At 47.3% G+C, this 15,532-nt stretch overlaps 1 protein-coding gene across 14 annotated transcripts in view; it reads right to left on the bottom strand.

The window, feature by feature from the left end:
* LPP (LIM domain containing preferred translocation partner in lipoma) overlaps positions 1-15,532 on the bottom strand; it is a 792,938-nt gene that overhangs the window by 720,237 nt on the left and 57,169 nt on the right. For 13 of the 14 annotated variants that reach the window (XM_075556195.1, XM_075556197.1, XM_075556200.1 and 10 more), the window contains one exon: positions 5,594-5,716. The gene's annotated coding sequence lies outside the window, so the exon portion shown is untranslated. Of the gene's footprint in view, positions 1-896; positions 1,048-5,593; positions 5,717-15,532 lie in introns of those variants that run through there. The other variant, XM_075556203.1, reaches the window with a different exon arrangement.

Raw genomic sequence — 15,532 nt, 5'->3', positions numbered from 1 at the left:
AGAGATGTGGGCAGCAAAGCAGAATAGAAAGTAGCCTTTCCGAGGAGCAGGTAATTTCAAAAGGTAAGCAGAAATCAAACAAGGGAGGAGAGCAGTAAAAATATCTTAAACAACACATTCCAGTACAGAGCCTGGGTGACCTGTTGCAAAGAAGTGTGGACTGGGACGTCTGAGTTCTTGCCCTCGTTTCTCATCACCTGATTGATGAAACGTGAACAGCACGCCAGGCATCACTGGGTTCCAGATTGCTCATCCCCCAGTCCGGCACTACAGTTCTCTGCCTTACTCAATGCCAGGGGAATGAAACCACGGAGGGAGAAGCTCTGGGTTCCAACCCTAACCTCCTGCCACTCTCTGGCGCTGGGTCTTCAAGGTACATGACCTGTGCTCTCTGGACCTCCACTGCCCACAGACAATTGGACTGCGCAAACCCTGGGAACCCCTCCCACTGAGCCAGTCCATCAGATCTACACAGTGTATTTTTTGACATAATGCATTCGCCCCCAAACTGGAGACACTGCACAAGCAGAATACCCCCAACATTTTGCATATTCTAAAGTCCAACCATAGCAGCGTTATCAAGTCAAACCCGTTCCTCTCCCGGCTTGTCCAGAACCTCCCCTGGCCCGATGCTTTAGACTTAACGATCAGACAAACAGTAGGACCGCTCCCAAATCATCTCTCCACCCAGCTCAGGTGGAGGGAAATATACATCTAATTTCTTTATATGCAAACAGGATCCTTTCTCAGGCAGAGTGCAGCTGTAAAGAACACTACCCTGGGAGAGCAGCTGTCCACACCCCAAACTAAAGCAGTCAGCAGCCCAGAGATAAGCCCCATCTCTGCAGGCGAGGCAGCAGAAACACCATTCAAACTGGCAATAATGATATACTCACGCAATGCAGGACCCTCGGCTCACCCTCTCATGGGCCTTTGTCCCACTGCAAGGAGGTGGCCCTGAAGCCCAAGGAAAGCAGAACTGACACCTTCTCTCTTCAGCCTCCAACACAAGGGGCAAAGGAAGGAGGGGGAGGGGCTGGGGGGACTTAGTTTCTGGAAACAAGAATTCAAATCCTGCTTCTCCTAAACCCTGAGTCACCTCCTCCTCTTCCAATAGATCAGTGTGGTGGGTAAACATTTCCAAATATGGACAAGCAGACTGCAGGATGTCAGAAAAAATCGCCCTTCTCTCCTCTAGTACTTGAATAGCATGTCCCACTGAAGACAGAATTCCTTACTCGGTGTAAATTATTAACCCCCAAAGATGTGGAATCTCAACTGTTCCATCCAACTGTTTCCATCTTCCAGGGGGAAAGCTCCCTCAAGCCAAACAAGGAAAGTTTGAAAGGCTTTAAGTTCACCTCGGGAACGGGACCATCTAACGAAGGAAGTCTATTCATTGGAAGGGAGGCAATATCAGGGGCGTGGGGAGGTATACCTGAGAAGGTCACTAAATACCTAGTCTGCAGCTCCGCCACTCAGGCCCAAGCCCCTGACTCTCTCAAGTGTGCTGTTTTCTGCACTAAGAGTCTTCCTGGCAGGGAGGGGATAGGAGGGGAGGAGATAAGTCAAAATTCAATTGGTACAATTAATTCTGACCTCCATGTCCCAAGAAAGGCAGAGAGGGAGGGAGGGAGGGAGAGAAAACACGGACGAACTACGGACTTCCCAACAGTTCCAAGTTTGTGTGCAGCTTTGTTCTGCAGCTAGTTTCAGAAGCAAGGCATGTGGCATGACTTTTGAAATTGCACCATGAAGTTGCTTATTCCCACCCCCGGGGGCTCTTTAAGTCATAGTAGCACTGGTCAGGGAGCACGGAGACCCAAACCCTGACATCAGTCACTCATTAGGATCTTGATCGGTTCTTTTCTCTTAGCCCCCATGTTTTCATCCACAGATTTGGTAGCTAGCCCCAGACTGGCCAACTGTGATCCCTGAGGACAATTCCCACTTGGCCTCACCAGTCATCTCCGTTCTTTAAATTACTCGCTTTCTATTTTCATAAGCATGCACAGGTGCTTGAAAACTAGCTAACATTTAAATCTCATTGCACATCTAACAAAGGAACACACGTAAACGTGAATTTTGAAATAGGTAAGGAAACCAGTTCAGTCAGTGGCAAAGCCAAGCCTGAGCCACGAGCAGAGGCCTTGTTCATGGTAGTGCTCCAAGGGAGTCTCAGAAAGAGGCTGAAAGGAGCACCAGGTAACCCACACTGGTCACTGAGAAAATCAGACCACAGCCATCAGAATGGGTGCTCCTTCCAAAATTCCAACAAGTGCACTTCAGCAGAGGAAAGAAGGATGGCCCAGGAGTTTGAGAGCCACGGGCCAGGGGGTGAGCACACAGAGAGGTAGACAAACCAGACTGAAAGAGTGTGAACGTGCCCTCTACTGAAGATCAGCTCCCAAATCCACAAGAGACCTTGCATTTCCTTGGCACATGTATGTGTAAATGCTTCCTGATCACTGAGAACCATCAGCTTTGAGGTCTCAGGTCAAGAAGGGGCCATTAAAAAATGGCGAGGGGACTGGGTCTGACTTCCTCCAGCTAGACAAGGGCTCCCAAAGAAACACCAAACTTAACATTAGTCCAACGCCAATTCCTTATATGGCATCAGACATGTCACCCTACAATGTCTTTACCTTATTCTGACACCAACCATCCCTCCCACAACACTACAACACTCTGCTTCTATGTACAGCCATTACAATGGCGGCACGAGCAAGTTAGAAGTGAGGATCAGAAATGTGAAGAACACAGTTCTTTGGTCTATAGCACCTCTTCTCATCCATACTGGCAGGACCTCTCGGAGCCTCGGCCCCAGGGAAGGGTTCCTTGGCAAAGTGTTACAATACTCCTTCAGCATTGATGAATGCCGACAGGGCTCCCTTCTGCTTGCTAACCCAGAGACACTCGGCGTGACTTATTTAGTGGGCTAGGAAGCCCACCACTCTTGTCTCATGGTCTCAGTGCTGAAGCCCCTAGGACTTCAGCTGTTGCCACCATCTCTACACATGGGTATCTCAGGCAACTTCACTCTCTTGGCTCTTCTTTCCTGGTGGTTGTGGGATTCTTTGTTTCTGCTTTGGAGTTAGAGTTGGCTCACGTCATCCCCAGGGCGATGGCAAATGGACCAATCCCTTCAACACTCCCCTACTTGCATACCCCTGTCCAGTTGTGTAGTAGGATTTACAAAGGTTGTGGAGAGAAGAGCCCGAACAAGCAATTCAATGACCATAAAGACCAGCAACCTCAATGCCCTGAGGTCCCCGTGATGGCCCGATCACTATCTCCTGCAGATGCAAATGCCATCATTCCAACACAAGGTTCATCCTTTTATGGAACCAAAATGTGGTACCCTAGTCTTTGACCTCCTACTCTCTGTTCTGTTTAAGACCACAGTTAAAAAACAAACAAAAACTCTGTCTGTGTTAATGGCCTATAATTCTTGAGGATGAGCATGTATAGTGAAACAAAGGCACCCGAGATCTCATCCCTCAGCCACTCTGGCTACTTCCTGCCCACATCACACTGCGGACTCCTTACTGCATTTGTAGCTGCCAACCCGATAGCCATCCTTGTTTGCTGTGTGCCAAAAATTGCTACTTCGCAAAGCAACCCATTCTGTCTATGCACTGGTACTAGCCTGTGGACTCACAGGATGTGGGTGCTCTATCGTATCCTGTCACTGACCAACAGGGGAAGACAGACCTTTGAAAGCTGGTCTTCATCAAGCTCAATTCCATGGCCCATCTCACAACACCAATCCTGCTCGGCCAAGCTCGGTGCTAGAGACTGCATCTTTCCCATCTCCCTGTTCCTACTCGCTGGTCCTGCCAGATCTGAAACTATCCCCAGACTACAATGATAATGCTCTTCTATGGAACACCAGAGAACGCTCTGTGAGAAGAGAGGGACTTGCCAATACCAAACAGCATCAAATAATTAAGTTGCCTGCAGGTAGGGCCTTACATTCAATTTGCTCCTCACACGGCTGGGAGCTTGTGATCTCACAGCGCATTCTGAACCTCAGTGTCTTCACACAAATATTGAGGAAAGTATTGTCTCCCACAGTCTGCGGGACACTGATTGAATTTAAGGTTCTAAGTGGTAAAAACAACACTTTCCATTTGCAATGCGCTTTACCGGGTAGTCTAAGTTTTCTGGAAGTTGCTGGGTAGGCTAAACTATGAGCAAACTCATATGCTCATCTAACGGCCAGTGGTTTAAGTACAACCCAGGTTCCTCTGAAGAAAGGCCTGGCAATCTCCTTCTGGAAAGTCAGCCACAGAGAACCCCATGAAGCACAGTTCTATGCTGACCCACAGGGTTGCCATGAGTTGGTATAGACTCAGTAGGAATTGGTAAGACAGTCTCATTTAATCCCTGTGGACATCCACCAGAGAGGTAGCATGATACGCAATTTAGTGAGAAGAAAATTGAGGTTCCCAGGGGTTAAATACACACACACGGCCAGGTGACAATAACAATCAGCAGCAAAAAGAACACAAGTGTAGAAGTCAAACTACTGAAGATTCCAGTGTCACCTCTGTAATGCCCTATCTGACCTCTCACCGATGGCTGGTGATTCTTATGTACTGCTGAGTCAATTTGACGTACAACCACTTCATGCGTGTGAAAGTAGGCCTGTCTTGCAGCATTGTCTAGGTTGCAATCTGCATGGGGACCAAGTGCCAGGTCTTTCTCCCGCAGACCCACTGCGTAGGTTCACACCCATCTTTCAGTGAACAGCTGAGCACTTCATCACTGCGCCACCAGCTCACCTTCACCTAGGGCTTGCCCATTCTAAACAGAAACAATCCCACCTGAGAAGGAGGGGTGAAAACGGCCACTGTGCAGCCGCCTGAGCAGTGTTGAGCACCATCCCATGAGGTGAGGTGACTGAAGTCCTCTGAAAGTGAAAGGCATGCTAAAAGTGTCAGAGACTACGGTGTCATTTATAGTACATGACTGTGTGTTCCCTAACAAAGACGAAAAGCAACAAGGCCTGTCACAGGACAAAGCAACATGGAGACTTGAGGAATGAGAGGGGGGAAAAATGCCTAATGTTCTACGGGGTCATATCCACACGCTTCAGAGCTCAGTAGCAACTGTCAGATTCTCAAACTCCAAATCGCACAGCGCTCTAGCACGGCTTAAGACAACAATCTCCCTTGTCAATGAAAAGCATAAAGCTGGGTCCAAAGGAGGTAAGGGAGCTAGACGGTCAGAAGACACCCCCTCTGCCCCCCACCCCCACAATCCTCAACGGGGCCTGTGATGTTTTCCTCGGAGAAGTTGTGAGAAACACAGGCTCCATGATCTCTGAAATGAGCCCCTGGGGAAATAAGCATACAGTAAGGAGCCCATATACCACAAAGCACTAAGGAGGCTCCCAAGCATGAATTAATCAAGGGCATAGGAGATTTCAAGTTGCAAAAATCAAAAAGAGAGTAATCCACAACCCATTAAACCTCCACCACGACAGAACAGGCTCAAAAAGGCTCATGCTTCAGAGACACCACTCACTGGTAGTTCTCAATCCCAGGCAGGGGGGCAAAGGGAGGAGTAGGGAAGGTCATTTACATACCAGAAGTCCTGGGCAGGTCACCTGGGAGCCAAAGGGCGTCACTCAGGGAGAAGCTCTGCAAATACAAGTGCTGGCTGGTCCACTGGTGTGGCTCGTCTTCCTAGTCTGGATTCTCTTCAATTCCTGCAAATAGCCAAGTCATAGCTGTCATTTAGGGGCCGGATCTTTTCCAGAAAAGCATTCCCAAGGCTGATGAGCACATAGGCCAATGATGTTTTCTGGTTTGCCTTTTTTGTAGGTGCTTCCTTGTGAGCTGATGTTTAAGAAAGGCGGTACATTATTCCGCTGTGCCAACCATGAACCTGTGATTGAGTCCCTAACATGCGACAGTAAAGGGGTAGGACAAGCCAACAACTTCAAAGAGCCAACACAGCCAGTAAGAGAGAGGGCAAGCTGCAACCAAGGACAGGATGTGGTAAATGCCCTGAATTCAAAGATCAGCAGGACTCCTCATGATGGGAGAAAAGGACTTTGGGGCTGGGTATTTAAAAGGGGGTGGAGCAGAGAAGGTGCAATGGGAAAATGTGAACCCAGGCGATAAAATTTCATGCTTAGGGAAGTAAGTTCCATAGTGTAGCTGTGAGAATGTGTATGTCAGTAGTGAGAGGTAGGCAGATGGGTGGAATTAAATGAAGATTTAATGAAATGCAAACTGAGCCAAATTTTTGCACACTAAAAAAACGAAAGGAGCCCTGGTGGCTTAGTGGTTATGAGTTGGGATGTGATTTACAGGGTTAGCAGTTTGAAACCAGTAGCTGCTCCAAGGGAGAAAGATGGGGCTTTTTACAGGACAATTGTACCTTGTCCTATAGAGTCTCTATAAGTAGATATCAACCTGGGAGCAGGGAGAAGAAAATTGGGCTTTGTTTATAAGGGCAAAGGCAGGCGGCTTGCTTGTAGCTCCAATCACACCACTGATCATGTTTAAGTATATATATATTCTGGTTCCTCACTGCCAGATAACAGCAACAACCACAACAATGTAATAAGTGTTTACTCTGCAGGGTATATACTATCTCAATTCATTCATCTACACTCCTGTGAGTGAGGTGGGCAGCTTCACTCCCACAGGACTGGTGAAGAAATGAATGCTTACAGAAAAAAAGTACAATGCACAATGTATACAGGCCACTCATAACCAGACTTCCCACTTTTAAGCTTCATCTTTCCCACTGCTTAGATCCAGGTTCCCCTTCCATTTCGATGAGATAAAATCCTCCTCAGGTAACTATCAAATCTAATAATCACAAGTCACAAAAATTGCTCACCAGCTTCTGTCTCCCCGACCCCAGGCTTGTGTACTCAGAAGAAGCCCTGTGTTATAGTGCGGTGCATACAACCAATACAAATAATTGAATGTACTCAGTTGGTGTCTGTGACAGTTGGGCCACAGAGGAAGCACAATACTGACTGTCATGTCAACACTTCTCTGCACTGAAATCAGGGAGGTTCCAAAGGTCCAAGGTTCCCAGGAGAGGCACAGCCAAGAGGAATGCTGCAGACCTAAGCAATCTCCAGCAGATGCTCAGAGGCCCCAGAGGGAGCAGGGAGAGGGTCAAAGGAGTCAGGATACTCTACACATTTCCTTGTTGTTGTTGTCGTTGTTGTTGTTGGGTGCTGTCAAGTCAGTTCTGACTCACAGCAACCCTATGTTCAACAGAACGACACACGGCCTGGTTCTGTGGCCTCCCCGCCATGATTCTTAATACTGGAGCCTGTTGTTGCAGCCACGTGACTTTCCATCGTGTTGAAGGTCTTCCTCTTTTCCGCTGCCCCTCTCTACGTTCCACAGTGCCCTGCCTTATCCGGGGGCTTATCCTGTCCTGACAACACGAGACAAAGTCTTGCCGCCCTTTCTTTCCTCTGGAAGTCCATTCTGGTTGTACTTCTTCCAGGACAGACTTGTCGGTTCTTGTGGCAATCGTGGTGCTTTCAGTATTCCTGGCGCCATCATTCAAATGCATGGCTTCTTCTTTGGTCTCGCTTATTCCATGTCCACTTTCCGCAGGTAGACGCAGCAGCTGAAAACTCCATGGCCTGGGTCATTTCCATGGAAGGGAAAAAACTGTGTCCCATCAAGATGAAAACTTGAATTAAAGAAAGTGCTTTGGAAAAAAAAATGCCCCAGAGTGAGGGAGACAATGAACTCTGGGCCTGAGGCAGGGGGGCGGGTAAGAAGTCCCACCCTAGGACTCCCTCACAGCACGTGACTTCTTCAAGTCACTGAGTCTCCTGGCCTAAGTAAAAGGAGAGGAGGGGACAGCGTAATCGTTTTCAAGCTTTTATTCCTGCCCCGGAGAAGCAGAGATTGTCGTGAAACAAAATGCTTTTCGGCTGCTTAGCAAGGAAACAGACAAAAGCAGAGGTGCCTGGCCTCGCTTCACCCTCTCTTCACAAGTTTTTGTCTCTCTGGGGACCCTCGCCCACCCAAGCACCTCAGGCCCAGGGCCATCCTCGCACGTCCCAAGCTCCACAAAGCACAGCTTGACCATCAGCAGCCTGCCAGCGCTTCCCAGTCTCTTCCAACTCTGAATCTAGTAGCTTCCAAGCTCTAAGCTGCAGCTTTACACGTTTACAGTGAGGCGGGCAATACAGGGAAGCATGAATTCTCAAATTTGAAAAGCTACATTATACTCTCTCTAGGACCTGAGTGCTCTCCAGCAAGTTAGTTAAGCTCCTCCTTGTCTGTGAACTGGGGAATCATACTGCAATGTTGTTCTATAAGAAGCCCTGGTAGTGTAGAGGTTATAAGCTGGACTGCGATCTGCATGGTCAGCAGTTCAAAACCACTAGCAGCTTTTTGAGAAAGACTGGATGTCTACTCCCTTAAACAGTTATAGTCTCAGAAACCCACAAGGGGTTGCTATGAGTTAGCAATGACTCGATGGCAGTGGGTTTGGTTGTGAATTTGGTCGTTATGTACATAAATGTTCTAAGAGTGGAGCTTTCCTACCAGTGTCACGAAACCAAAAACACTCACTGCCATCAAGGCAAATGGTCTGACCACTGTGGAAAAGATAAGGCGCTTGCTTAGAAAGTTGGAAACATAAATGCCATTAGATCCAGCAATCCCCCTCCTAGGTATACAAAAAGCCCATGGGAAAAATGAAAGTCAAAGATAAAGGGATTTTCCCATGTACTTTCTGAATCCCCTTCATATATCATAAAGAAATACAGAATGTGACAGGAACAGATATGTGCACACCCATGTTCCTTGCCGCACCCATCACAACAGTGAAAAGAGAAGAAAGGAGCCACGTGCTTTCCAGGGGAAACACACACTGTGGAACACACGGTGTGCACAGTGCTCGTACACAGAACAAGACCGTCTGCCACGCTAAAGAATCAGGTAATACCCACAGAACTCAGATGAGCCCGGAGGGCACTGAGCTGACTGCAGCAAGCCCACCACCAAAGAACAAGCACTGCGTGAGACCACGACGAGAAAACGTCTGGGAAAAGTTTACACACAGAAAGAACCATTCTTTGATGTTTACCAGGAGAGGCAGGGAGAGGAGGTAAAATCATTTGATAATGAAAACCTACTAGCTAGCCTGAAGGGAAAGGCAGTGTACAGCAAGGGGCGACTAGCACAGTGTCACACAAGACACTGAGAGGTGCTCCAGTGCAACAGACAACAACGATAAGAATAGCTTTACATATACAACCCTGCAGTATCAATAATAGCAGGAAATAACCTACCAGTAGATTCCAAGGCTGACATGTCAACTGAACAGGCATGGGTAAGTGAGGTACATTAGGCTACATATATCTATAGGTTTAGCAGAGGACATGTCTAGTTTCTATTTGTATGAGCTGTACAGTAAAGAAAATGGGACGTTATGAAAACTTCTTAGCTACAACAAAATGCCTTGTGGGAATGAGTCACTGAACTTAAGATCCTAGGACCACAGTCTCAGGGGACATCTAGGTCAACTGGCACAGCGTAGTTCACAATGTTCTACATTTTAGTGTGAAGAATGTCAACTGGTGTATAAAATAACTAGCAAGTGGCCATTTAAGATGCAACTATTGGTCTCTCGCCATCCAAAGGAAAGAAGAGTGAAGAAAATCAGATACTCCAGCAAAGAACTAGTACAAAGGACTGACGCACCACAGGAACCATGACTCCTGATACCCTGAGACCAGAAGAACTAGATGGTGCCCAGCCACCACTCTTTAATGCTCTAACTGGGACATGGGAAGTCCTGGGCAGAAATGGGAAACAATTTTGAAACAAATTCAAACTCATTAAAAAAAAATCCACTTAGTGGTCTGATAAAGACGGAGTGAATCTTGAAACTCTAGCCCTTGGACGTCCTTCAAAGCTGAAAGGGAATCCACTCAGTGGGATCACCCTGCAGCCAAACAATAAACAGGCCTACAAAGTGAACAATAACATTCTGCAGAGCAGACTCCATTCAGTCACTAACCTTACAAGGCCTAAAGGGCAGCATTTGCTCAGCAGGTTCAATGGGGCATGAAAAAAAAAAAAGGCAAATGGAAGCAAGGGAGCCCAGAGAGAAAATAGAAGAAATGAGAATGGCAACCAAAAAATGCTCATCTGATGTATGTATATGTATGGATTGATTGTGGTAAGAGTTGTATGAGCCCCTAAAATGTTTCTTAAAATGTTCGTCAATTATTGAATGAAAAGCCAATTTTCTCTATAAACTTACTACATACATACCACAATTTAAATAGATAAAACAACACACACGTGTGTTATGATCACCCCATTCATGCATTTATCTAAATCCACAGTTGAAAAAGCAAATACCACAGTGCCCAGCACAACGGCTATGTTCAACAAGTGGCACCGACCAGAGTGCTCCTTCTTTGTTCTCATGGACATTTTCAACCTGAACAAACAATGGAACAGCCACACACCAAAAAAGAGAGTGAATTAATGGGTAAAACACATTTGTGTCCCAGATCACCTAAAGCTCAACGTTGAAAATCTGACAGCTTGTCTGGGACCTTTGAAACTCGTAACCCTCGTAGGCTTCCAGGATGTCAAACAAAAAGAGAAGGTGAGCGTTCACTGTCCAGGTTCGGGAGGAAATGTTGCCTTTGGCACTCCAACTCCTGGTTTCCCCGTTGGCCAACTGTGTAGCCTGAAAAATATCCCATCTGCTCCCTGGGCCACTATTTCCTCATCTGTTCAAAAGGGATGAGATTGATCATGGCAACCCTTGTGTGGAACAATGGACTAATAGCTGGGAATGGTCTTGAAAGTTTCACAGCTCTATGCCTGTGCGTTATCATTCTTCTCACAACCTCAAGTCAGAAGCTGAACAAGCACAAAATGTAATTTAACATGTGCCCAAAACTTAGAAATCACCCAGTCCTTGGGTCCCTGACAATGGCAAATTTCCCTGCCTCTGGTCTCCGTTGCTGACAGCCTGAAGGGGCTGCCCGGGAAGCCTCCATTGCCAGTGACTTTGCCAGCTGACTGACACCTATCTTACCAAGAGATAAAGTCCAACTGCCTTGAGGGCTTCCAGGATGTACTGCATCCTGCCTTTCCATCCCACCTCACATTAAAGGGCTACATGAACACATGGCCCCAGTCAGGAGCCTACCCAAGTTCCACACAGCTCTAAGACTTGGCTGGAAAGGAAATATGTATACAATGTTGAATGGAAAACCAATGTGCCCTACAAACTGCCCTCCAGCCACAATTTAAAAAGGAAAAAGGCGACAATAAATGTGTGTTGTGCCTCTACAGCTGAAAGCAAATCCCTGCACCGGAACCATGGGAGGGAGAGCCCTCTGCAAGAGTTCTGTGGCTGGGGAGTGGTCAGCCATGTCTTCACGGCCCCACCCTTTCTCTAAAGATGGCCTCGGGAACTGCCAGTACGGAAACATCCAGATCATTTTAAAGCAGAGGAATAGTTCTGCATTCCCTTTTATTTCACAAGCTCTTCACCTGCCTCAACGTACTCACTGTTTGAGACCAGTGAAATGGTGCCCATTTCACAAACCAGGGACTCGGGGCCTGTCATATATGGCAGGTCAGTAGCTGAGCCAACAGCCAAGGCTCTGGGCTCCGAATCCGATGCACATCACTCCCTCTCCCCACCACCAGGAGCCCAGCTCCAAAGGGTTCCGGTCAGGTCCTATGGTCCGCTTATTACAGGACCAAAGCCAAATCACTGTCCTTCCCAGAGTCACAGCTTCCCCATCAATAAAAGGAGAGTTCTGGACTCGTCCCACAACTCTAAGCACCTTTCAGGAAGATCTCAGAAAGGAAACGGTCCCGTGGCACTCACAAGGTCACATCTTACATACATGTTTGGTCAGTCCCAGCTCCACGCTTCTCATCCCAATATCCAAACCCCAGACCAAAGAAGAAAGAGGGACTGACCCGAATGCCAAAGAGCCGCCACAACTCCACAGGACAGCACGGGGAATGCACGCCGCAGCCCTCCGTCGCCATGCAGACGAGCAAGCCACTCCCCAAAAACCCACTGCAGTCATGGTCACAGCGCATGAACCTTGTCAGCAAATTGCTGGTTTGATTGGCAATTTTTAATAAGCGCAAGATGTAAGAGCATTAATGCAGGCTGTACATTATGCTCCGCACACCAACCCCCCCACCCCGCCCCCCATGGCCTATAGGTTTCACTGGGGCCATTGATGGAAGAATCTCTCTCTTTCCTGGAAGAGTCTGAGGACATTAGCTTCTCTCTTCAGTGCAAGCAACTACTACTGAGGTCTGCGCACACTCTCCTGCAAGTGGCAGGTCACTATGCTGAGCCTGCCTTTTCCAGAGGACCCAATGTTGACAACCTGGGCTCCCATGGCATCACCGGATCCTACAGCTGATAAAACCCAGCCCAACTCTTGCATACAACTTGCCTGGGCATTCATTCATTCCAAGAGTGTAAGGTGTCTCCTTGGCACACCGCAGTAAGAGAAGGCTAGGCTTCTGCTCTTAGTAACTGCTCCAGTATCCTACATGGCTTTCCTCTGCCAACAGAATAAAGTCCAAGTCCTCCGATCTAATATGTAGCAAGCTTTTCCATCATCTGAACCCAACATTCTACTCCTGCTGTAAAGCCCCCCCCTTTAACTCACATCACACATGCCTTTTATGATTCAGACTGAACTCTTGGCTCATGGTGTTCCTTTGGCTGGACTTCCTATGCTTCCAGAAAAACAAACTCACTGCCATCTCACAGTGGAGTCCAACTCTTAGTGACTCTATAGGTCCAGGCGGGACTGTCCCTGTGGGTTTCCGAGACTGTAACTGTTCAGAGGAGTACCAACGCTAGACTTTCTACCACAGAGAAAGCTGGTGGTTCGGAACTGTTGACCTTGCATAACAATTCCTCTGCTACGCTTCTACACCCACAAAATAGAGCTATCTAGGTGTCCTTTAGTGTTTCTCAATAGGAATGAGATTGTCTTTTGAGGAAAGAGAACTATTTCCGTAAGGAGTGTCATACAGAGTAAGACAAAGGCTGGCATTCCTGGCCCATCTTCTGAGTGCTAATGGCAACATGGCCTCAGGTCACTAAGGTAACGGGAAAAGTCCCACCACAACTTCCAGTTGCCCTTAATGAGATGGCACTGCTTCCATTTGGACACCACAGGGCCACGGCCACTCTGCATGAAGGTTGCTTGGATTCTCAGGCCACTTGGGGGTAATCTTTCTCTTCTGAACTCCTTCAGCTGCAGTTCTTTCTACTATGTATGAACTTCACTTCTTCCTCTTCCCAGACATGGGCTCCCAGTAGAAGGAACCATGACTTACCTGTGAGCATGCTTCCAAGTCGAGCACATTATCAGGCACAGCGTGTTGCATAAATGTTCGTGCACAAGTTACACAGATGGGGCAACTGCCCTAGGGCCTATCTCCCCAGAGTTAGAAATCAACCACAGTTGTCAAAACTAGGTGGGAGCCCAATCCAGAAAGTGAACTTAAGCAATGTGCCTGCTTTAACGGGAAGTCAGGAGGTAGACCCTTAAGTTCACTGCCGTCGAGTTAATTCCGACTCATAGTGACCCTACACAACAGCGGGCCCTACAAGTTTATGAGACTCTTAATGAGAGCAGAAAACCTCCTTTTTCTCTCATGGGGCAGCTGGTGGTTTGAACCCCTAACCCTGTGATTAGCAGCCAGAGAGTAGCCCATCCTCTACCCAGGCTCCTATGAACATGCTGGTGGCAGATATAGTCGCCAGCTTGGCGCAGATTGGTTCAGAGTTTATTTCCATTCTCTAGATACCTTCTTGCACTGACAAAGTAGGGCAGCAAAGAACTACATTTCACACACACCCTTGAAGCTAACAATTAGGCTCTCCCCCTGAGATGGCCTGGGTGAGATGTGGAAGACTCAAGGGAAGAGTTGCTGAATCCACTGCTGCTGTTTTACCGGCGATCAAAGCTATGAGACCATAAAGGTCAAAAACTGCTCAACGGTTGAATCAAGATTCCATAGGAAGATCCTGATGAAGGGAGTGCAGTGCAGAATAGAACTTCACATTCTCATCAACCCTAGACTTCCTGGAGCCATGGAAGCTTGATAACCTGCTGAAACCTTGCCTGGAGATAATCTTTTCATCTTAAATAAGCTGTAACTAGTGAAAAAGGTCTTCCTTGAGCATTGTGTTCTTTTAGGAACTATCTATATGGGATCACGGGGACAACACACCTGGGAAGATTAGGTCAGAAACAAAATGAAATGCAGCAGGTAGGACGCTGATGGTAATGGTAGAGAGAAAACAGGAAGGAGGGTGAGAATGACTGCAGAACTGGAAAATCAAGTCCAAGTTCCTAGGTGGTTCTTCCTGCAGAATTAGAGCATGTTCAGCTAAAGGTACTCTCCACAACAAAACCCAGGTGAACTGCTGAGGGCCTCATCACCAACTTTGAGGATGCTGAGAAGAGTTTCAGAAGCCCAGCAGTAACTTCCGAATCCGGTCTCCCTTACCCCTAGATTGCGGCCATGGAATTCATTCTTCAATTCTTCCCTTCCGACTTCCGCTGCTCCAGCAGTTCCGGTGATTTTGTTAGCAGTTACTTCCCTGAATGAATTGTCTTTCTACTGAACAGTGAATGGGGAATGTTTTTCCTGCTCTTAAGACGCAGCAAAAAGCAAGAAGGAAAAAATTACCCAGGGATTCATGAATTGATCATCTACTCTTCAGTTGCTTGGTTTGCTCAGTGAAGACCAGAATATATACTGGCTTCTCTCTTGCTTTTGGGAAGGAGAGCAAAGATCTCACTTTATAGTGTAATTAGGCAAATCGACCTAGAACTCCAAAGCTACCTAAGTAACAGGTGCAATAAGCTGATCAAAATTACACACCAATTTCCAATTTATGGCCACGATAAATACTTTGAATAAAAGGAGGCGAGATCACATCATAATACCCATTCTCTGAGAATTCCTGGCTTGGTCTATTGGATTCCAGGTTTGCTGCAGAATAGCCCAGCACCTCATAGGCATGTCTGCTACACCCTGGCTCACCTGACTCCCTGCATACCAAGTGGCCTTCAGAAATGTCTGTTCCTGCCCTACCTACCTCCTCTCTTTAGTTAATAGGAGTCTGCAAAACACGGAAGATCTCAAGGGGGAACAAATGAAATGTGTTTCACTCCCAGCCATAGAGGTTGATGGTTTGAATCCACCTATTGACAACCGCAAAAAAGGAAAATGTCTGGTAGCCTCCTTCCATAAAGATTACAGCCAAGAAAGCCCTGTGGCGTGTGCTACCCTGTAACTCCCAGGGCGGCAGGAGTGGGGGACTGATTTCATGATAATGACCTTTGGTTTTGTGTTTTCAGTCTCACAGTGACTTCCCACAATGGACTTAAGCATCATAACAATTGTGGAAAGGGCCCCAAATGGAGCAGTGCCTCAGCCTATTGTACTTATAATCACTCTGAGTCAGAGTCTACAGGATGACACCTAACCATGAAGGGATT

This window comes from Tenrec ecaudatus, chromosome 8, assembly GCF_050624435.1.
Source record: "Tenrec ecaudatus isolate mTenEca1 chromosome 8, mTenEca1.hap1, whole genome shotgun sequence".
NCBI lineage: Eukaryota > Metazoa > Chordata > Mammalia > Afrosoricida > Tenrecidae > Tenrec > Tenrec ecaudatus.
The sequence above is the reverse complement of the archived record's forward strand: the minus strand, read 5'-3'. Positions and strand labels throughout refer to the sequence as shown.